Consider the following 23,354-nt stretch of genomic DNA (forward strand, 5'->3'; position numbering starts at 1 on the left):
ACAGACCTAGTATTCCAAGCAAGCCATCAACCACCACCGCTGGTATTTGTATATAAAGGTCCACTATTCCTGTCATTGACCTCCAGTGCAGCGAGTTACGGTTTCTATGCGTAAATTGCGTCGCGTTGTTTGTGTTACCCAAGAAGATTTGTCTTTAATTAGCTGCAGTGATGATAAAGAGGAACACTTTAATCATAATGAGTTTGTGACTAAAGCCCTTCTTTCCATTAGCAGCTCCAGTGTTTACTGAGGGACTCTAAACAGAGCGAGAAGATAAATAGAGGAGCTGCCAGAGTCAAACGCTGTTGTACATGAAGGCTTAGATCCAGATTGATGTCATTCGCCTTGGGAAATCATTGTGTATTGTCATTATCCAGCCATGTTAACAGGGCCAATGCTGAAGAAATATTCCCACTTCTTTAAAGCATCTTAAGGAAGGTACATTATTCACTAGGCTACATCACTTTTGAATAAACGTTTGTATTATTTGTTTGAACCACATATGAAGAAAAGAATTAGGGCTGGAGTTAAAAAAAAACTGTCTTTCTCTTCTGATTGATCCTCCAAGGATTTGTGTCAACATATGGTGATGAAAACCAGATAGGAGGCCTTCTTTTTGGTCTCAAAGATGCCTCACAGTTGGCTCCTGTGTAGGAGTGTGATGGTGTGTGTGTGTGTGTGTGTGTGGTTTTGGTATTCCTGTGCCATGTCAGTTTTTTTTTCTCTAGTGTTCCACATCTGGCTCTTTACTTTGATTAATTGTGTCCTGTGCGTCTTTTGACGATTCCCTCAGATTTCTGCGGTGGCCGGGGGATTAGGTTGCCATCTCCTCCAGCCGTACACATATTCCTAACCGCCCTGGAGGAGGGACGGCTTCCTATCCGAATGTGATTGTAATTAATGTTGGACCAGGCCAAGGCTTTCCATCTGCTTTGCAAATAAGACCTTGCACGACTACCGTGTGTCATCACCACCCGATTAGTTTTTAATGTGTCTCTTGCTCAATTGGAGCACTTTGTGTGGAGCGACTTATAATACCATTGTAGAATAAGTTCTGAAAGAATCTTCTGGGTGGTCCTTCTTGTTTCAAAACTTGCCTTCAAAAATCTGGATATCATATGTGGCCAAAGTAAAACTACAAATTGGGATCAAGATAAATGAAAGGAAGAAAAACAGAGATGTCAAACAGTCTGTCAGAAACCATTGAAAAACTATGGAGGAGGATTAACAGTCAAAGCCTGAAAACAGATGATGATAAAACAGAGGTCTTAATTGAAAGGAACCTTCCAGCATACAGTAGTGTCTGTTTTTTTTATGTTCCACTACAGCACAGAGGAATACAGTGGCTCTGTTTACACTGATGATCTAATTTAAAATGGACTTCAAATGTTTACATTAGCACATGCCTCCTGTATTCAGAGGTAAGAATCTCTGATTTTAAAAAGGGCATTAGCAAAAGAAACTAAAACAGTGATTTCAACATGGGATTTACCTAATGTCTTTCACAGCCAGCTGCAGCAGTAGCACAGATAGAGAGCTTGTTTCTGATCGTAGTCTCTTGGGGCTGGGATAGATTTAAGAGCCCCTGTGTTACATCCAGTCTCAGGTGCACTCTCTGCGCACCATATGCACCCCCCCTTTATGATTCATGTAGACCTCTTGTTCAGTCATCTGTTCTCCCAAGCTTTCATCACTTTTTCAGAATGACCCACTGAAAAAAAACAAAAACGGATCAAGTGGTGGAAAAATACAAAATGAGGGACCAGGAGCACATTTTCCAGGCTCTTTTTCATCGTCATTCCTAGAATAGCACGTTCATCACTGTTTGCCTTGCGGACGTCCTGCTTTCCACTGAGGTCTTGTGAAGTGACACTGTGTGCTGAATGACTCATGCTGTGTGACACACTGCAGCTCTGGACATGTCCCAGTTTATAGTTCTACACCTGTAGTAGTGCTATGGAGCTGGGGGTTTTCAGAGAGACTTTGTTTGATTTGTCTTTTTCACATCCCGGATAAGCGGTAGAAAATGGATGGATGACTTTTTAAAGGGGCGTTTGGCATGGTAGACCTCACAGATTTGATAAAAACCATTACGTGACAAGCAGAAAAACAAATGTGTCAAATAAGGTTTTGTGCTTTTACACACTTTTTGATTGTATATTTAACACTTTCAATTTCTAAGGTGTACAGGCAGACAAGAACTTTGAATATGAAAAGAAGACATTTTCCTTTTTTATGGACAAATTTACCCTAAACTACGAAAAATTCTTGATTAAAAGAAGTAGGAATGGATGGATCTTTATAAATCTTTCTTTAGAGACTCTTTAATCAGAATGAAAGGAGCAATATGCAACTCTGACACCTAATGTTTAAAATTGGTACTGCATTCCAAATTTAAAAGATTGATGGTAGCTGTCTCGCCGGCCGCCTCCTCGAGGGGGATTTTTCTTACGAGGGTTACCATGTCACGGACACGAAAGTTTCAGTATTAAGTCCGTCTTTTTTATCGAAACCTCTCAGTGTTCTAACCTCTCTATTTGTCAAAAGCATCTCCAATGCTAATTTTATCTTGTTCCTGCTCATGGAGCTTATTAGAAGAGTGTTGGGGCCTTTTAGGTCAGGTAGAATCAGGTATATCTGAACCAGTTTACCTGCTCGCTTTCATCGCTGCAACACCTGTTGGTTTGCGGTGATAACTGGTTTCATATCTGGCAAACTAATGGGGCATCCAAAACAGCCGAAAAACAACGACTGGAATTGAAACTTAGAAAGACAAACGGGCTGTTGCATTGTTGACTTCGAAACCAGCACTTCAACAAAGCATGTTTCCTTAATGTCTGATGATATAGTTTGGTAATTTCATGATTTAATGCAGTAAATATCTAACACGTTGGTCCTTTAAGTGAAATAGCCTCTTGATATTTAAGATTCAAGAGGAATTTCGAATTTGAGACATTTATACTGAATTTAAAATTTAGATTTCATACCATTTTTCTGTTATGGTCAAAAACCTACAAATCTTAATTTGGAGAGAGTTGGAAGATATTGGTAAGTTGTATTATGGAAAAAACAAATACAAGATGTCACTGATTTACTGAACAAATATCCAAAGCCATGATTTCTGTAATAGCCATCTAGAGTAAATGTCTTTCTATCAGGTCAGATTTTTGTGTTCAAGCTGTTGCTTTGTGGTTATGCTGAATCAAGGATGCACAGAAATGGCTTTGATTTCATAGAACAGGAACTCCAAATGTTGTTTTCTTGTAATCTGCATTTCATGGTGAAGGGTTTGATGTTCTGTTGTTCCCTATGCCAACAGGTGTGTCGGCCTGTTTGAACGTGGCTTGACTTAAGGTGTGGTCAGAGCTCCTGTTGCCTGTTTGCTCTTCCATCCACTGCAGTTTACCTGCTGGGTCTTATAGAGGGAGGGTTCCTTCCTGGAAAATCTGTCCTTGGTGTAGAGGAAATCTTATTTTATTTTTCGAAAGTGTGTAACACCAACTCAAGAGACTTAAGAGATGAGCTTGACTCTACATATGTTTTTTTGTGGGACTGTTTTCTCTTCGAGAGTCAAAAAATGGAGAATTGGATTGTAATAACAGTTAATGACGCTCAACAAAGAAAACAGTAAAACTGTACACTCAAAACTAAAAGCTAAGCTAAAAACGTTAACAGAAATCAAGAATAACAAGGTGAAGATGTAATCTGTCGATAAATGCAGATTCTAGTGCACAACAGTGACAAAGTGACACGGCGCTGGTAGCACGTTTCGGGGATGGACCACTGCGTCAGCTGTGTGAACACAACGATTGACAAGAGTGGCAAGCTAACTACGGCGTAGTGCGCTGCGCTGACGGACCGTGGCGTGGCATGCACAGAGTATGTGTGAATCCACCTCGAGTCTCTGTTTGCCAGATCACAATTCTGGTTCAAAGCTTTTTCCTGCCTCCATGCTTTGCTCAGACTGTATATGTTTATCCAGAAAATGGTTAGAACTTGTAGCAGCCGTACACCCTCCCCCTTGGCCTCTCCTGCTGCACGCCTTGATGGCATGATTCATTGTGGCTGTAATCAGTCAGACATTCAACTTCAGCTTAGTATCAGCAAAATCCACCTATAACAGTATCTCACATCATTGTCCTATAGATAAATCTCTCAGTTTTAAATGTCAAGGTTACGCCACTTCTAATCAGCACAGATGCTGTTTGAATCCCACAGACCAACTAGCACGTTTTCTCAAAAGCTACTCGGTGCCATTTACACACTGCATGAAATGAAATCAGACAGCTATTCTAATGGGCAAAACACAAGAAGAGGTTAGTTATAAATGTTGTCTAACTTTTGCTGTGCATTTTTAAAAATGACAGCAATGACATCAAGTGTAACTTTCCAGCGTCTGGCAAGTTACACACCTACCTCCTGTAACTCAAGTGCACACCTCACTGCAGATGAAATGTCACTGTACTTCTTCCCTAAGCCAACAGCCAAGCTTTCTACAAGCATACCTCCCACACATTAAAGGCAAACAAACCAGCAGTTTTAAGAAGTGGGTTTTCAGGAGATTAGCCCACTCCAGACAGCCCTAGGCTTATCCTCAAATGAAGAACGCTTATTAAATGGCTGTTTTCCTTGTCTTATGATGCCTGGCTGCATTTCTTAGTGCCTAAGCCCAGGTAAACCACTTCCTTTGCTACGAAAACGTGTCCCAAAGCCCCAGCATGATCAAATAATTAGTTGGCTTCATTCAAAGAGTCAATTGTTTGATGCAGAAGGCAGCTTTGGAAAAATTTCACAAAACCTTTTTGTAACACTTCCTGCAAATCCTCAGAGACCTGAACTAAACAGAGACCACCCGTCACTTTTCCTCAACTTTGAGTGGACCCAAAACTGTAATAGCAAGAAGTTAAGCATGGAATTCAAGATATGCTGCAGACGAATAAAGGAAATTCACGAAGATGTAAACTTGGCAGTCAAAGCCTTCTAGCAATGGTGAGAAAAATTGCATTAACAAACTACAAACCCCTGTGTTTATTTTCATCTGTTTACAGTATCAGATGTTTCACTGCCGCTACAAGTTCACTTGAACTTGTACTGATGTTCGACAATGGCCCAAGATATACAAATAATTCCCCTTATTAAGTTACATGGCATTAAGTGCTTCCTTTTTCTCATGTTTGGATTGTATTGGTTGTCAAACTCTGGCAAAATACACAACTGCTTCATGAAACAAACAGGTTTGATGAGGGAAACATGTCTGGTTAACCAGATGATGTCTTATCCAGCCCAGCTTTGTGTGTCATAAAAGACGAGGTGTTACAGAACAGCTCTATTGTCCACGGACCTAACAGTGTGCAAGCATGTCTTCTGCAGGTGGAAGAATTGATGAAGGGAATCTTTTTTGTGTGTGGTTGTAAGTAGATGGAGACTTAAACAAAGTTTTATGTTGACCTTAAGGTCGGTAGATAACAATTTATAAGAGAACATTCCATTTACACTTGATGTCATCTCTGTCCCACACTCTGCTGCTAACACCCCGCTACGCTAAGACATACATATTACTCCTCCATCCTTGAGCCCACCCACTCTGATGATATCTCCCGCTCTCACGCCATAACTCTAAGACTTGACGAGATGGCAGCTGAGATCAGGACTAAATACAGAGATAACACATCTGCCTTGCTTTTGCTCTCCGTCTTCATTTCCTTTGCTCCGTCCAGTCGCCTGTCTTCATTGGACATTCCATTATGGAGTGATGTGCTGAGGGATGGAGGAGTGTGACGAGATAAGGAGGTGAAGTGAGGCACACTCACGGCTGGTAACGATCTATAGAACAGAGGAGATAACCCTGGCAGAACAACTGATTAGGACCCGCTGCTCCCATTTATCACCTCTGGGTGCAGGCATAAAGGAATTTGCTGTTTTTCTGATTTGCCTAAAGGGATAGGGCGCAGTTTTACCGACCCATCACACATCTGTTGTTTCATCTGTTGTTGCATTTTTTCTTTTTATCTTTTTTTGGAATGCACCATATTTTTTTTTGCTGCGTTTTTAACTTGCTATCCATCCAAAAAAATAAAAAAAACTTTAAAGGTTTGGACCACGTGCAAGTTGTAGCGTTAAAACCAGGACGATACTATGGCCTCATGCAGTGTGTTTTTACGAGAGGCTCATAAAAACACACAGCACAATATACCTTTAGCCCTGTATTGCATATTAAGTATAGGTTAACTTGTTGGTGTGCTCGTCTGAGTAGAGTTTTTTTATTATTTTTCCAATCCAAAAAAGGATCTTGTTTCAACAAATCTGCACATAAATGTCATCTTAGGTCTATGTCATACAAACATTTTACAGTCTTGGATATTTAGCGATTGTGGATTGGGACGAGCTTAAAATGAGCAGAAAGACTCAGAGTATATTTGTACTCCCTATTCGCTCTTTCCTGCTTAAAGCCCCCGTAAATCTGTGAGCCTTTGTCTTAATTTGAACTAACAGTGAGAAGGTCAGGCAGAGGAGATCATTAACCTGGAATTTCTGTTTTATTTTGCACTTATGCAAGGCGGTGTTTGTGTATAAGAAGTTTGCGTACATGTAACTGAGCAACAAAGAAGGAAACAGAAAGTCTGAGATTCAAATAAACAAAATTGTATGATTGAACAACAAGCATAAGAGATAAGAGATAATAAACTAAGAATAAAGTGTATGGGGCATGGATTATGATACTAATGTTATAAAACAAAATAGATGATTTTGAGACAAATACACCAAGACATTAGCACAATTCAATCTGAACAATTGAGCTTTTAATTAAGTATTTCATCACAGAAATACAAAGCCCAAAGCACTAACCAAAGATAGACAAATATATGTCATCGCTGTTTTAAAATCTGGATCTTGGAATTGGCGTTTATCTAAACGTGGCTGTTATGTATTACATATGAATTGATATAGCTCACTCAGCTCACTGTATAATTCACAGTTCTTTTGAGGTTTGAAGTAGTTACACATATTTAATTATCAGTTGCAACACACTAACATTTTAGTTCATTAATGAGTATTGCTATCACCAATATCAACTCACCAAGATTCATTTATTATGTACTTAATTTAAAACTATTGGTCAAATACTCTAAAAATACTAATCATAAAAGTACATTTCTGATCATTGCACAACAAATGTCCTTCTGCAAAAAAAAATAAAAATAATGAATAACCCTTGGTTGGGATGGTATATACTTAAAGAGGATTAGGAACACGACTTTATATCAGCGTAACGACTTTAATGAAAAACTTCAGTCATTTTGGTTTTTCAGCCTTTTTGGTATTGAACAGTGGTTGGTATAACTTTGGTATTTCTGGTCTCAGAAAAGGAACCTGTGAACCGCTGAACTGAAAATCAACATGTCCTTATGTGCCCAGTAAACTCCCATCTATTATCATGATTGCGTCGTTTGCTCTGTTGGAGAGGCTCATTCTTGTAATGGAGATGACTCCAGTCGACAGGAATGGCATAAATGTCTTGGTAAACATTCCTGTTGTCACATTCTTCTGTGAAGCCACCAGGAAACCTGCAGGGATCCATCTAGTCAATAAAAAGCGAAGTAAAAGAAAGTTTAAGAGGAAGAAAGAGACACCACCTAAAGGATCCTTGAGGGGTGATTTAGTGCTTTTGGGGCCCTTGAAGGAGCAAAGGCAGGAGGATGTAAGTTTGTGTTTACTCTAGGAGCTGCATACATTGAAACCCCAATTCCAATGAAGTTGGGACTTTGTGTAAAACGTAAATAAAAACAAATTACAATGATTTGCAAATCCTCTTCAACCGATATTCAATTGAATACACTACAAAAACAAGGTATTTAAATTTCAAACTGATAAACTTTATTGTTCTTTTTTTGCAAATATTCTTTCATTTTGAAATTGAATTTTGTAACACGTTCCAAAAAAATCTGGAAAAGGGGCAACAAAAGACTGGGAAAGCTGACAAATGCTCAAAAACACTTGTTTGGAATATTTCACAGGTGAACATGTTAATTTAAGGTGAGTGTCATGATTGGGTATAAAAGGAGCATCCCCAAAAGGCACAGTCATTCACAAGGAAGCATGGGTGGAGGGGTTCACTAATTTTTGAACAGCTGCGGGAGCAAATCGCCAAGCAGTTTAAAGGGATACTTCACCCATTTACATGAAGCTGTGTATCATTTGAAACATGGTAGCAGTGTTGAATGGTCGTGAGTCCAGCCCTCATTTTGCCCTGGAAGTTTTCTTCATGTGATGCAACATGACGCTTTTTGCATCACATGAAGAAAACTTTCAAGCAAAGAAAAAAACTTTTTTCTCGTCTCAGGGCAAAATGAGGGCTTGACTCACGACCATTCAACACTGCTACCATGTTTCTAATGATACACAGCTTCATGCAAATGGGTGAAGTATCCCTTTAAGAACAACATTTCTCAACGTACAATTGCAAGTAATAAACATTTGAATGAAACATTTGATGTTAGCATAACAACATTGGCTTTAGATTAATCTCAGATGAATAATTAATGAGTTCAGGTATCTCTTGAAGATCTGTTTCATCTGTCATTTCTCTACTTAATTCTCATGTCTAAAGTTGCTGGTTGGCTAGTTGCCAGTGTACCTAGAAGGCAGTCTTGGCCTTGGTCTCTTCTCTTGATTATCTAAACCACCCTCAGATTCCCTAAGACAATGGTCCTAGATAGGAACCATTGGGTAACTACATTGGCAAATCAGTTGCTCTTGGAAATAAAGTGCTTCAGCCTTTTATTACAGCAAAACACAGAAAAACAAAACATGTTGAACGTTAGAGACTTCGGGCAGTTATCAATAGCTGTTTGACAATTATAAGTTTGTTAGAGTGAAGTTAGGGTTAGGGCATGAATGTAGCTACTCACACAGAGTCCTTACAAGTATGCAAATACTAACATGTTGAACTTGACTTGTAGGTGTTTGCGCTGGTTATTTAAGTGCATTTGAACATATATGTTAGAAGCACTCTCCTCTCATTTTCCAAGAAGGCTTCATCAAATACAGCCGTCATGTAGAAGGCTTTAACTTCAGCCCCCTCGAATGTTCCCAGGCTGGCCGTCTCTCTAAAGAGGACATGCCTGAAACAACAACCGAGGGTCCACAGTGAGAAAAAGGCCCCATGTGAGCGCAGATTCTCCTGACCCTCCTGAGCAAGTAGCCTCCCTTTCAACCGCGCTGCTGCTGACAAATTTACGAGCCCTAGGCTGACCCACAGGGTGACTTTCCAAACATGATGCTGACAGGAAAACAGCCGGAGACGGGAGGGATGGAGGGAGGAAGATAGAGATGAGAAAAGGATTGTAGAGAAAGATGTATGTGTTTGTATCAGCCATAAAGTAAAGGGTTATAAGGAGTTATTTACAAAGGTTCATGATTTCCATTTACTACATATCTTTGCAACCTTCAACCACAGGCATCATTAACTAAAGGGAAACACTCAGACAAAGTACAGTGCAGTGGTACAGTGGTTGGAAGTTTGATTCCCAACAAGGTTATGCATATGAAAAATGTATCTACTCCCCGTGCTGAGGCTTTCTGAATGAAAGGATCTTATCACTGAGGATGTGCAGAGGAAACTCTGCCCAGTCCTTCCTCCTGCACAGACACTTTCCACACCTCTGAGCGGCGCGTCCCTTGAATAACAAATCTGACAGTGGTACAAAGTCAAGTATAATTGTGCCAGTGAAAGTCTCACATTTATAGCTATGTTAATCTAAATATGCTTCACAGGTCATTTTTTAAAAACACAATATGGTCAGAGCTGTGAACACACAGGCTCTCTCAGATAAGCAGCTCTGCAAGACCAGCTGCTATTTAGCACACATTCGGAGGAATGATACTCTAACATTCATGACATTAACTATTTTGATTCTATTTGATAGTTCCTCTTGTTATGAAATATACAGTGGTATGTAGTGGACACAGAGAGGATGATTCTGGTGATCAAGTCCCTCTTTCTTTCCCTCTTCCTTGACCCAGTAGGTTAAACATATTGCATTTTCCCTATAAGTCTGGTTGCACTCAAGGTTTCTGTCAAACAAGGTTGTCCTTGTTTCAAGGTGAACTATGACCTCTGAGAACCCTTCCACCACTACTTGCTATTGTTAAGTGATTGCTTATCCTGGGTTAATGTCATCTCTTTGTACATTCTTTTGCAAAGATTACAGACAGACCTTGAAAGACTTGGATTTATTTACATATACATTTGCTGTTTTACTTCAATTCACTGATGAGTCCTTTATGATTTAAACCAGACTGTTACAGGATGCCCTCTGATGAACCGTGATGTTATCGACTATGTGAATTGGGTTGGGAACTGGAGGGTCGCCGGTTCAAGTCCCGATGAGGACCAAAATATAGAAGTTGGTCTGGTAGCTCGAGAGGTGGCAGACAACTTCTCGAGCACTGCCAATGTGCCCTTGAGCAATGCCCCCACCAGCTCAGCAGGCGCTTCCAGTGCGGGCAGCCGCCGCACTTTGACGTGTCTCCATAAATGCATGTCCACAGCTCCTGCTTGTGTGTGTGAGAAGCATGTCTCAAAAAACATCACTCTCCTTTGGTCACCCTAGAGCATTGAGCTTTACGAAAAAGTAAACGCTCTCTAAGAACTGCACCCATGAGGGCCCCCTGATACTGAAATAACAAGTCATTTTGAAAGGTAACTTCGATGTGCAGTTCTTGCTTTCGGCAAAAAACTCAAATAACATGAATAAAGCCAAAGTTCTCCATACTTTCATCTCACCAATATTGTGCTGACATTGTGGACAGATGTATTATTAGGAACATTGTTTGTTTTTCTCCTGATTTTCCTCAAGGCCCACCTGCTTTTTGAATATCCAGGTATCTGGTTACCGTCGCTGTTTTTGGAGCTGTGCCTGTACGTTAAACAAGCAGTAGGTCTTACATGTAAGGCAGCCCAGGGGGGAGATTGAAGCTGGCCCAGACTGATTTATCAGTGGATCATATGCTCGGCCTCTAAGCCGCTGAAATGTATTGTGGTCACCACAGACTTTCCAAAGGGAATCACACTGAGGCTCGACTGTCTTTATGACAGAGAGTCGACGGGAAAGAACGGCAGACTGAGAAATGAGGATAGTGAGATGTGGAAGAGAGGGAAGTATAGACGTGCAGAAAGGCAGAGAAGGGAAAAGGGGTGGGGGGGTATAGAAGGCAACATTATCGCAGAGAATGCCGGTCCTCTACCTTGTGTCTTTGGAATGTAAAGCCACCAATATTTTGACTTCTCCTTTGGAAACAGCTGTGTTTCCCTTTTTCAAAGATATTTTTTCCTTATTTATCTGATCCCTCAGGAGAGATCCATCTTCTGGGCCTGACACCAGCTTCCTCCTCTAAATCTGGGACCAGACCGGTCGAGCTCAGACACACATGCATAGAAGCACACACACTTGCACACATACACACCTGTTGCCCAAAAGCAGACAGCCACAGATTGCTATAGCAGGCCTCTTTACTGTCTGTACTGCTGCACTATGATAGAGGCACATGGAAACATAAAATATACAGAAATACTTGCCCCCAGACAAAAACAAAAAAGGCATCCATAAGACAACTTAGAAAAAGCAGCCTGCCTTGTATTGTACGAACATAATCAGACTGTGTCTTTGTTTATGTAATATTCACATTGGTGTGGATTCTCTGAAGAAGAGGAAAGGGGCATGTTTGGAAGTCTGTCTTCTAACCTAAAAGGAAAGTAGAAAGTCGTCATCCTCTGTCAAATAAATCTTGGAGCAAATGTAGCTGAACATCAAGGGCAGGTAATCTCCGAGGAAGAGGGAACAAGATCAGAAGGATCCTTTTTGTCAGATACACCACTCATGCCATGGTCATTGATTTCCCCAATAAATACTGAGTTATAATGGCACTGAAACATCTTCTAAATGGGTCCACCTGTTATCCTACATTTGGGGATCTCGTTTTGTGACCACAAACAGTTGAAAAACACTTTATTGTCAAAAATCACTGATAGATTTGCAGTCGTTCCATTTTATAGCAGGGAATCATAGATCCAGATGAACCCTCCTCTGCTGGCCCCCCAAATATGTTTACCTGTAGCCAATGGCAACAAATGGACAGCAAATCTTCAAAATCTGACTCTAACATGAGATTTCTAAGTGGGTCGTGTATTTCACGATTAATGATTGCGGTTATGGTTGTTTTTGTTAGTCACATACATTACACAGTGAAGTGTTTGATATCACTCGTTTTGTTTATGACTGCAGTATTTGGTTGCGTTTATTTTCTTGTACGTGTATAAATCAAACGGCTCGCAGTATTTCTGCCAACTCAGCCTCCAAATGCAACAAGATGTTGGAGAAGGAACACAGGGGTCTCATGTACCAAACTCTTGGAGTTTTATTCAAAGATCCCTTTGACTAGCATTCATGAGTCCATTCAATTGTCTAATTTTTAAAATTTAAGAGCGCCTCTTATGTTCGCGGAAGTTTTCTCATTCTTACTCCCTCCCTGTTACTGCCTTTTGCTGACATATTGAAATAAGACTTATTATATTTACGTCTCTTACATATAAGTTTAATCTCTTTTTACTGAAGCTGAATTTGATAGTTCTTTCTTCAATTGAGGATTTGAGAAGCCATCTGGCTCCTTTGTCCACTGGACCAAGTTGTGTGTGAAGATCGCTGATTTAGGTTGAAGTGTAGGCCATCATTAGTCCGGCCAGAGGCTGTTGTGACAGCTGCTGTTCTGTAGAATTACATTTATATTAACTTCCCATAAAGTGGAAAAGGGTGTTGTTTATTTTCCAGCTAATTTATTTCCTGATTTCATGGAATTTCCTTAAAAATGTGAAAAAGATGTTACATCGTCTTCTGTTGACAGCTCATTGGCTGGAATGGATGTCCAATGAAAGAACACTTGTTTTTACAGGGGCTTTTAGGGAAATCACAACTGGCCATTAATGTCAATGAGTGTTTTTTTCTGTGGCCATGTAGACCTGTAAGTGTTCAAACAGACACAGATGATTGATTATGGAGATGGGTGTAAAGGTCAAATGTGTACATGCACTCACAAAGCTCTTCACTTACATTTGACTTCTTTAGCCTGCAAAGTCCCTCATCCTTATTTCCAAAAGCAAGTCTCATCAAATTTACAAAAAGCAAGCTGCAGTTGCCACAAGATTTTAACTTTTTTTATTTTTACTATATAAAAAACATGCATGCCATACATGCAAACCAATCTTTAGTGTTCAAGAGACCTACAGGACTTGAAAACTTGTCTTTAATCTGTAATTTCATCTGTAATAAAAAAAAAAATCTTTTGCAAAACATTCGCTTCCCTCATCGTTAAGCGATACTTGCAAAAACCTTTAATGTAAATACACATCATGGTACATGGTGTTTTTGTTGTATTTGTTGTAAGATGACAAAGTTGGCAAATTAAGGATAAGGATAATCTTTATTGATCCCCCAATTTGGGTGTCACAACAGCTCCAAAAAAACAGTAAAACAGGTAATATAAACAGCATCAAATAGCAAAAAGAAAAAAAAGAACAGCTATGGGCCAGTTTACATTAATTAAATAAAAGGGTTAAAGAAAAATACAATAGACTTAAATAATACAAGGCCTAAACACTATGTACACTTTCGCTTGTGGAAAGCCAGATCAGGAATTAAAACACACACAGTGTGTAACATTAATGATGAAGATGATTATAACGCAGAGTCATGTGGTGATGCTGTTAAACAGTCTGACTGCAGATGGATGAATGGCCTGCTTCATCTAGCAATCCCTGCCTTGTATTTAAAATGGACCAGAAAAAAATGTCCACCTTTACTTGAAACTGTGAAGACAGGGAAACCTCTTACATCTGTAAACAAATAGTTTATAATGCATGTACCTGTTCAAAGCTTTATTATTTCAGCCTTTACCAAACATTATTTAACATTACATTGTTTAACATTTATATACCATAGTATACCTTTTGTTATGATGCTCTACCAAATCTACAGTCTTTACCATAGTTTGTAACCTTATGATACACAATATTGTGGTGGAAATAAGGCATAACAACCTAAACAGAAAACACAGAAAAAGGATCCTCGTGGTTTCAATGGCTTTCTGCAGCTGAGTTACAAAGTCCACACCTTAATCCCTAGTAATAGTACCTGATGAGGTGGAATAAAATCTCTCATTGACACACAGGTATGACACATCCATCTTCCTGGAGGCCAACTGGAGACTCAACAGAGAGCTGATGACTGCTACCACTCAGCTGTCAGTCCATTGATGAAAAAGACTGATACTGCACAGTGCAACAGCCATACCTCGGATATCTATCTGTTAGCAAAGCCCCAGCAGAGGACCAATTACAGCAAATTATCCACCTACTCTGGGGTTGGACACACAAAACCTCACATATTGCCCACAAGTTGAAATCTCAAAACAGCAAAAGATAGATGTGTGTCTGGACTTCATTTTTATCATCTTGTTTGGAATGCAGCAGAGTGGTGATAGAGCTCAGGGTGGTGGGAAGAAAAGTCTGATACTGTTCCTCAGTGGATGTGTTTGAGGTTGTGTGTGTACTGGAACAGTATGCATAACATTTTATGTCATGGTTTTGGATGGGTCTTAAGAAAAACCCAAATGGTTTTTCAAGGATTTTATGCAAGATGATGGCTGTAGAAGAATGTGATTATATGGTTCAAATGGGGCTTTTGTTCCTCGGGATGTCTGTCCAATGAGGTCATGATGAGTGTAACCTGTGGGAGGTAATGGAAGAAGACCAGGCTCAATATTCAGGTCATTGAAAGAGGCTAGATGCAGCTTAACTGTCACGCTTTTCAGGAAGAATTTGTGCTTCTTGCACTCAGATATCTGTTTGAACTGTTTACAGAGCAAAGTATAATGAATCAGTAATTTAGCGCTATCCCTGCCTTACCTAGTTTTTGAAAGCTCCTGTTCTAGCTGTAATTGTTTAAGTGCATCCAAGTTGGAAATGTACTTACTTTGACAACAGTGTTGATGTGTTTTTTGTATAAAAATTGCGTAAAATAGAAAACGTTATTTGGGTTCTGACAACCAGCCCAGGGGAATTTAGCTGTAGCAAAAAAAGTAACCCGGAGAGGTTACCCCAAGCTAAAATAAAAGAGTAGAAGAAGAACAAATAACAAGAATAAAAGAATAATTTCTCACTCCCAAAAATTATTCACATTTACAACTTATTCTCAGTTACTTTACAATGAACACAAAATTAATAAAGAGAGCACTGACAAAATAATAAGCAGAACATCTTAGTGAAATCCCAAACTACCTTGCCTCAAAAGTAAATAAAAGAAAATACAGGCATCTTGCCTCACTCCCTACCAGAAAACCTGGGAAAAGGTTAATCAAAACTCACTACTCTCCCCTAAAATCAGGACTGCACAACATAAACAATTTCTAACTACATAAAGTTTCTCTCTCTCAAAAAGCAAACATGTCTGTCTTTGGAGATGAGAAAGGAGGAGGGCAGTTTTCAGCTTTCCGCAGGTCTCTTTTGAATCAGCGCCCTTATCCTCCAATCAGAGGGCGGCCCGTACCGTAAGTGTTTCCCCAATCAAGGGTGGACACCTGCAACGCAGCACAAAGACACACAAACAAAAAAAGAGCATAAAGCCCCACAAAACACTTTAACTACCCTGTGATGACTGTGAGTCATCAGAGGGTAGTTAAATGTAAAAATCAGAACTTGATTGCTAAGATGACAAATAATTTTAAGAATGCAAATTTAAATGTCATGAAACTTAACAATCAATTCAAAAAGACAAACATGTGCAGTCACATAGTTCAAAATGAGATTCTTTCTGCTTTTTGTTTCAGTGTCATTAACAGTTCGCATTTCTCCAATTTCAACCAGTCTGAAAAATCGACACACACTTTGGATCCACCCAGCTCATGAAGAAGGATCTTCTACATCTAAATTAATCAATTACTTTTTAATTTGTTCCATAAGCCTCTCCCCTGCAAGAAAAAAAATGTAAAAGATGTTGTGGGAAGCAAGAGATTAGGAGCCAAGATTACTCTTAGTAAACAAAATAAAATCATTGTATTATGTATCATGTATTTAAAAAAAATACCCATATGACAGTGTGCAGTAAACAAATCTGCAAATGACACTGAAAGTGGATTTTATTCAACAGCACTTAAAAAGCATGATCAATATGCTTTTGTTTCCATTCAGCTTTCCCCCTGATCTGATGAGGGGTTATGTCATGTAAATTAAACTTTTTTCGGAAGTAAAAAGAACCTGCTAAAACCTAAAAACATAAATGAGATGGCTCTGGATTTTTGTTGTTTTGTTTTGTTTGTCTTTTTGTTTTTTTTTTCTGGCAAAAATGACATACATGTATACATCATACATTCATAATTGGGAGGAATTGTTACTTAAACATGAAATACTTCTAGCTTTACAAGTCCCCTGCCTGTTTAGCATTCATCACATTTCTTGGCCATTTCCAGTGATAAGTAATGTGCTCAAATTACTGGAGACTTCTGTTATAAAGTAGAGTTGTTAGCTGCTGTTGTGTGTTTGCTAATGACGGTTGTCAGCAGTAGGGCTGGTCTCATTGCCTCATATTCTCGATATGCACTAATGCTCTTGTCTGGCTGAAGGTTCTCACACTGACCTCTTTCACTATGTGAGCGTCACAATGTGTGTGAGAGAATTTATGTCTGAGGCCCCGGAGCTCTCTTTTTTCGTACCTGTGTGGGCCCTGTTATCCTCAGCTTGTCCGTGACTTCTACATCTGTATCCTTGCATATGCCAGTGCCCATAGGTGTGTAATTACCCTTCATGCCTGTTGTTAGCCGTTTCCTAAATATCTAGGGGTGTGTGTGTGTGCATGCGTGTGAATGTGTGCACGTGCATTTGTGCGTACATGCATAGAACATAAACCCTCCTCACTCTTGCCAGTGACCCTTGGCTGGTCCTGTGGCGCTCAGTGTGTCGGCTTTGAAGCTGGGTCAGGGGAGAAGATCAGAGAACAGGATGATTCTCCAAAGACACACACATACACACACACACACACACCCTTGCTCAAAGTTAATGATGACTCCCAGCAGACCCTAAGCCCCTCTGTCCGTACCTTGACCACAGGAGCTACCCCGCCAGCTGCCTGACTACAAAGAGCCAAAACACTGCAGAAGGTGGAAACAAGTCTTGGTGGCAGCCAAGTATAGTGACAAACTACTGCTGTGTGTTTGTGCGTGCCTGCCTGCCTGTGTGCATGTACATGTGTGTGCGTGTACATTTCTTGTTTTCGTCTGGTTTTAGTTTTCTTTGGGTTTTTTATCTTTCACAGTACGGATGCCAAATTTTAAAGACTTTGATGCGTTAGTTCTGGCTCGAGCCTCTTTAGAAAGTGCAGTGTTTACTTTGCATATGTAACAGTTGTAATATTTACCTGCAGCTTCCCTGTGAAAGTCGGTCTGACAACCAGACCCTCGTTTAGTTAGATGGCACTTTAAAGGAATTGTTAATAAATGGGAAACATGGACATTTCTGACCTGTCCTCAAAAACCATTAAGAGCAAAACCAGACAGATTATGGGCTGTAATTACATAAACACAGATGGATTCTTCTCATGCCTAGGACATCCAGAACATTCTTTATTGGTTTAGCCATCCGCAAAGTCTTTAACAATGTTGACAGGTTCTTGGTGTGGAGAAAAAAAAAAGTAATTAAAGGGTGGAAATGTCTTCATTTTAATTCTTTCCTTTCCCTCAATCACTTTCATTTGTGTCTCCTTCTCAAAGACTCCATGTCAGTGCTACATTACATGAGTCAGAGGAAATTGTAAATTACAGATTTAATTAGAAAGCAATGATTTTTACGAGGATCTTCGGGATCCATTTTTGGCATACTCCAAGCATTATCTCCCACAAAGCTTGGTTATTGCAGATTGTGGAATCGTTTCTGTAGAGGGAAGCACTGCTTTTTGCAGCTACACTGGCTGCTTGTTCCCATGTTGTGTTAGTACAGGAAGGTGACCAACTGCAAACCTATTTCTTTTAGGGAGACTGAGTGAAGGCTGAATGCAAACATTGCCTCTATGAAGACCATAAACATGATTGTAGTTGATTCTTTGCTTTAATGATTCTGCATATTTTGATTTTCATTTAATGGCTGTAAATAGTAAAATGGTATTTGAACTTCAGCTTGTACATGGATTTTTCTAATCTTCTGATTCTCAAAGCCTACATATCCCATTTAACCTGTCACATAATACACACACTGATGATAGATAGATAGATAGATAGATAGATAGATAGATAGATAGATAGATAGATACTTTATTGATCCCGAGGGAAATTCAAGGCATCCAGTAGCAGTATACAGACAGGCAGGACACAAGACATTAGTTACAATACACACCCGCTGTCCCCCTCCCCTCTGTATACAATAATCCCCCAAACAAGATTTAGCAGCCCCTATGTGACTAAGAGTAAACATAATTATATGTTAAACCTGTGCAGTTAGCATTAGCAATTAGACTTATGGCAGAGGCTGCTATCTAAAGTTTCCATCAATATTAACTAATCCCAATCGTTATCATCCCATAAGGAGACCCTTTTAGGGCCAAGGTCAGAATTACAACAGGGTATTAGCTGGAGACAAAACAAAGCTTAACTAAAAGGGCAAAATAAATCATCATCACAGGAGAGTAGGTGACAAAGAATTCCTTTTTTGCTCCATTGTCAGTGACCCAAGCCTTGTTATTGGCTGTCTTCTGTCCTGGTTGGGCAGAACTTTAGACTTCACAACAAAAAACTCTAAAAACATTGGTTAAAATCTTGGTATTTAAACTCCTGAACATGGCCGCTCACAACATAGTGATAGGCATCTAAGGACTTATATGCCCTCTGTTTGTCTTTACACGGTTTTTATAGCAGTCCTTTCAAATCATCCATTCTCTGAGTGATTGGGTTGGCCAGTCATTTGTTCATTTGTTCCAGGAACACTCCTGGTCCCGGAGAGCAAGTGACATATTTAAAGAGTTCACAGTTTTATTCTGGCAAAGTCAAAAGAAAGCCAAAAACAACTTACTAGCTACAGCTGGCTAATGATTCTCGAGGATTGCTTTGCCTCCTGCTAAGCCCCGCCCACTTTTTTTTCCTCACAATATTTGTGAACACTTAAAGGGTTCATACAATCAACTCCGACCTTCCAGTTAGCAGACAAGAGACTCAACCATTTAGCCACAGCTGCCAGTATCTATGCATGGATGTAGATGTATACTTAACATTGAAGAAAGCATGGTTAACATCAAAACAGTATATAAAATCTAGGCAAAACATCAAAAGTATACCATGTCAAATAATGACTCCTTTGCAGCGACTCACACAGAAAATGTTGGGAAATAAAGACAAAATGTAACGTACCACTGTCTTGTAAAAGTCACTCAAGGATACAGTGGCTGCTGTACAGAAATAGTCGTTTAAAAGTCTTGCCTGAAAGTCCTGTGGTACAAGACACGATAGAACTGAACTGGCACAACATGCTGCTGTCTGCGGTTGAAGAAGGATTTGCATTTGTCTGTTTAACATAACTAAAGCTGTTGTAGGAAAAAACGCACCAACGTGCCTGGTAAAGTCTCAGTGATGGAGCTAATAAGAACCTCTTTAAGACAATAATCTGACTCACTGTTCCCTTTTCACTGATAATTAAAATGCAGCACTGAATATAGAAAACACTGCAGCAGAACACTGATAAAATAAAGTATCATTTAGATACATTCAAAAGATTAACTCCTTCTCAACTCCAAAAAGGAAAAGTTAATTAGTCATCTATCTTTGAGGCTGAAGGCTTTAATTAATCCCCTTTTTGAAATGGATAGGAATCTCACAGCATAATTACTTTACAAAAAAACCATCCATAACGGTCTCTTTAGTTAATTTTACCATCCGAGTGTTGAAGGGAAAAAGTGTTTTGGTGAGAGAAGTTGTTGTTTTGCTCTGTGGTTGTGGGACGTGTGAGAGAAAGCAGAAGGGATTTGATGCAAGCTGCTGTTCGCTAGCTCTCTCTGCGAGGGATTTGCTGGACGGGTTAAAGAGTGTGAGCACTGGCGCTGACCACTGACCACAGACAAGCTGGCCGGTCAATGCAGCCTGGGCCCTTTCTGCACAATCCTGCCTTTTCTGCTTTGCATTGAAGAACACGTCTATTCTTCATCTCCAAACCCTTTTTTTCCCCGTTTGTCTGTCTTCCTTCATTTTTCTACTTATAGATTTTTATCCTTCACCCTGCTTTCTCCTTTTTCTTGTACTTTTCCATCATGGCTACCAATTTAGGGGTTTCATCATCACTCCCATTGTGGTTTTTAAGATTCATTTCAGTTTCTCCTGTTTGTCCAGTCATGGGGGATGAGTGGACAGACAGCCTACAGACTTTTAAACTTTCACTCACTTGTCTGTCTTTCAACACTTTTTCCACTCTTTCCTGCCTTTGCTTCTTAAAGGGGTACACATTTAAATAAGCGTAACTGTCACACTTGAAGCTCTTCTTCTGGTGTGTGTGTTCTGGGTTAGGGTTAGGGTTTGTCTGGAGCTGGTCTGTAGAGGAGTGAGGGATTTTTTTCTAAAATAGAGTCAGTCCTTCTTAAATGCAGATTAATCTTTAAAGTTATCAATGTTATAATTTGGCCTTTATTGGGGAATCACACATTTTTGAAAAATAATGTTTTTGTAGGTGTATTTGTTTGTGTGCGTGTGTGTGTGTGTGTGTGGGTGTAGTTGTAGGGGTGTGTGTGTATGCGCACGTGTGTTTATGGGATGCTATATTACAACCTACAGCAGCAGGGACAGGACAGCACCAGATGTTGCGCAGGTGGAAATGAGAGAACAGCTCCCGTCAAAGCGGCCAAGTGAATCTGCAAATCGTCCACCTCACTCTCTTCACTCTTTTTCCGTCCCTGACATAACTCCCTCTCTTTTTTTTCTTCGTCCCTTTGTTTGCTCTGACAACTGACTTTATCTGTCCTTGTCATCTTTTTCCCATCTTAGCTCATCTCCTCCTCTTATCTCTTTGTGTATCTCATATATTTCTCTTCCTCAAAGCAGTTGAATTCCCCTACAGTGTTTAGGTGAATCATCAGAGAACCCCCCCCCCCCACACACACACACACACACACACTATTGTTGAGTGTTAACCATGGCTGCCTTCGTTTGTGCTTTCAGTGAGAATCACAATCAAAAACCCAGATTGTTAAAATTCACTTCGTTATTATTACATTTCTTTCAATTCAATTCAATAAACTTTATTTGTCTCCAGGGGGCAATTCAAAGGCATACAGAGCAGTAAATGAACGACAATACAGCTATATGTATATTTGTATTTTGTGAAGTACTGCTGATCAGTGATAGTGTTGGAGTAACACAGTAACACGTAACAAGAGCTGATAAGTAAGCGTTTTCCTGCAGTTTACAACGAGCACTGTTTCCACCAAAACAATATAACCATGTTTCCCATCTTAAGATCCACGTTAAACAAATTCCTCACTGAATCATCCAAATCCCTTTTCCCTTCTGTGTGTTCCAGTCTCACAGCTCACGTCATGGTAGATTAGCACAGCGTTTACGTTCCCTGTACACGTCGTGTGAACACTTTCCTTTGATTTTCGTGCGAAACCTCAGTGGATTTCAATTGAATTTCAGGCTGAGAAAAAGGTGGAGGAGCAGCTGGAATGCTACTTAGCTGCTAACCCTTTGGCTTTAAGGCCAATAACAGTATACTACGGTGATAAAGTGTTAGATAACGTGAAATATGAGGCTGTCATTGACTTCTTTTTTCATAGATTGTTTATCTTTGTCTGAAAGTTGTTTGGAGCAATTTTCCTCATAAGAACAATGATTGATTTGAATTTAACAGGCTGATGAGTCGTTTAGTGAGCTCAGATGTGTGTTGAGAATTCAATTCCAGAGTGAGGAGGTACATGTTAAAGAAATATCCTAACAATTTACAAGTCCTATGAAGTCAGTGGATATATTTTAACAACACAACAAACAAAAAAACTGGACTGAAAACAAAAAAAAAACAACAACTGCTGGACTGTAAGCATATTATGGTCAATGGTAGTTGGATTTGAACTTGTATACCGCTTTTTTAGTCTTCTGACTACACAAACTATTTTCACAAATCGCAGGTCACACCTACCCAATCACAGCCATTCACACACTGATGGCAGAGACTGCTATGTAAAGTGTCCATCTGTATTAACTAATCCCATTCATACACATGTGGGGTTAAGTGTCTTGCCCAAGGAAACATTGGACATGTGGCTGAAGGAGGACAACCAACTCTACCACCGAACCACAGCTACCCAATAATTAAACTGAATTGATTATACCTTTGAGACTGAAAACTGCTCAATTACAGTGGTATAAACTGTTTTGCTTCCATATTGAGTTGTAAATGAATCCCTCTAAATAATATTCAAAATGTCATTGCTAATTTAGGACTGATTTTGAATTGCCCTCTTGTAGTCACCATTAGCAGAGGGTAACCACGTTTATATTCCAGTTCCACAATTGAAATCAAATTGGCCAGGTGGTTTTCATGTCTGTATTCATTAAGCTCACATTTTTTTAACAACAAATACACTTTAAACACCCTTTCCTATAAACCCACACAGTAAAAAGTCAGTTAAAGATGGTTCAGTATGATGCATCACTTGCCAGTAAAATCTGCCAAACACGTTTAGCCTTTCTGTACACTCAGGTGCCTGATATTCGTGCATTTACAGAGCATTGCAGCAGATGTTAAAAGTATTTGATACACATGAAACTGTTGCTGACCTTCACACCACCTACAGCCAGTTTATCAAAGAGCTTTCATGCCAAAAAACCCTGTTGATTCTTAAATTGGGAATATACAATTTCAAGCTGTTGGTCTTTCAGCCCGGAGGGGTGTGTTGTAAAGTCATTTAGAGTACCATGACCTCTGTTTAAGTCCTCCACACACCGACACACAAGTCCAGCCGATCTACTACCCTTGAACCAATGAGCAGACCTGTTATCACACACAGCCACTGCAACATCTGTGTGTGTGGGCAGCCTTTGGAGTACGATGGTGAAATGCTCAACGTCACATCTGATGAAAGTCACAGAAATACTTATGTGAATAACATGTCATTCTCTATAGGTGGTTTCTTTTGCTGCTATGGAAAATTAAATTCACTTCTAATTTTTTCTCAGAGATGCATTGAAGCTAAAAGGACATGCCTTCCCACCCCTGTCTTCTTGGCTCAGTTTGACGCTTATGTTCAGCATCTATGTAGATTTGAAATGTCTGGGGATAA

General features: G+C 39.7%; 1 protein-coding gene across 1 annotated transcript in view; it reads left to right on the forward strand.

Annotated features, from left to right (window-relative positions):
- The window catches only part of bmp6 (bone morphogenetic protein 6), a 48,473-nt gene that overhangs the window by 1,450 nt on the left and 23,669 nt on the right, over positions 1–23,354 (forward strand). The window lies entirely within an intron of this gene.

This window comes from Symphodus melops (genome assembly GCF_947650265.1).
Source record: "Symphodus melops genome assembly, chromosome: 14".
In the NCBI taxonomy this organism is placed as follows: domain Eukaryota; kingdom Metazoa; phylum Chordata; class Actinopteri; order Labriformes; family Labridae; genus Symphodus; species Symphodus melops.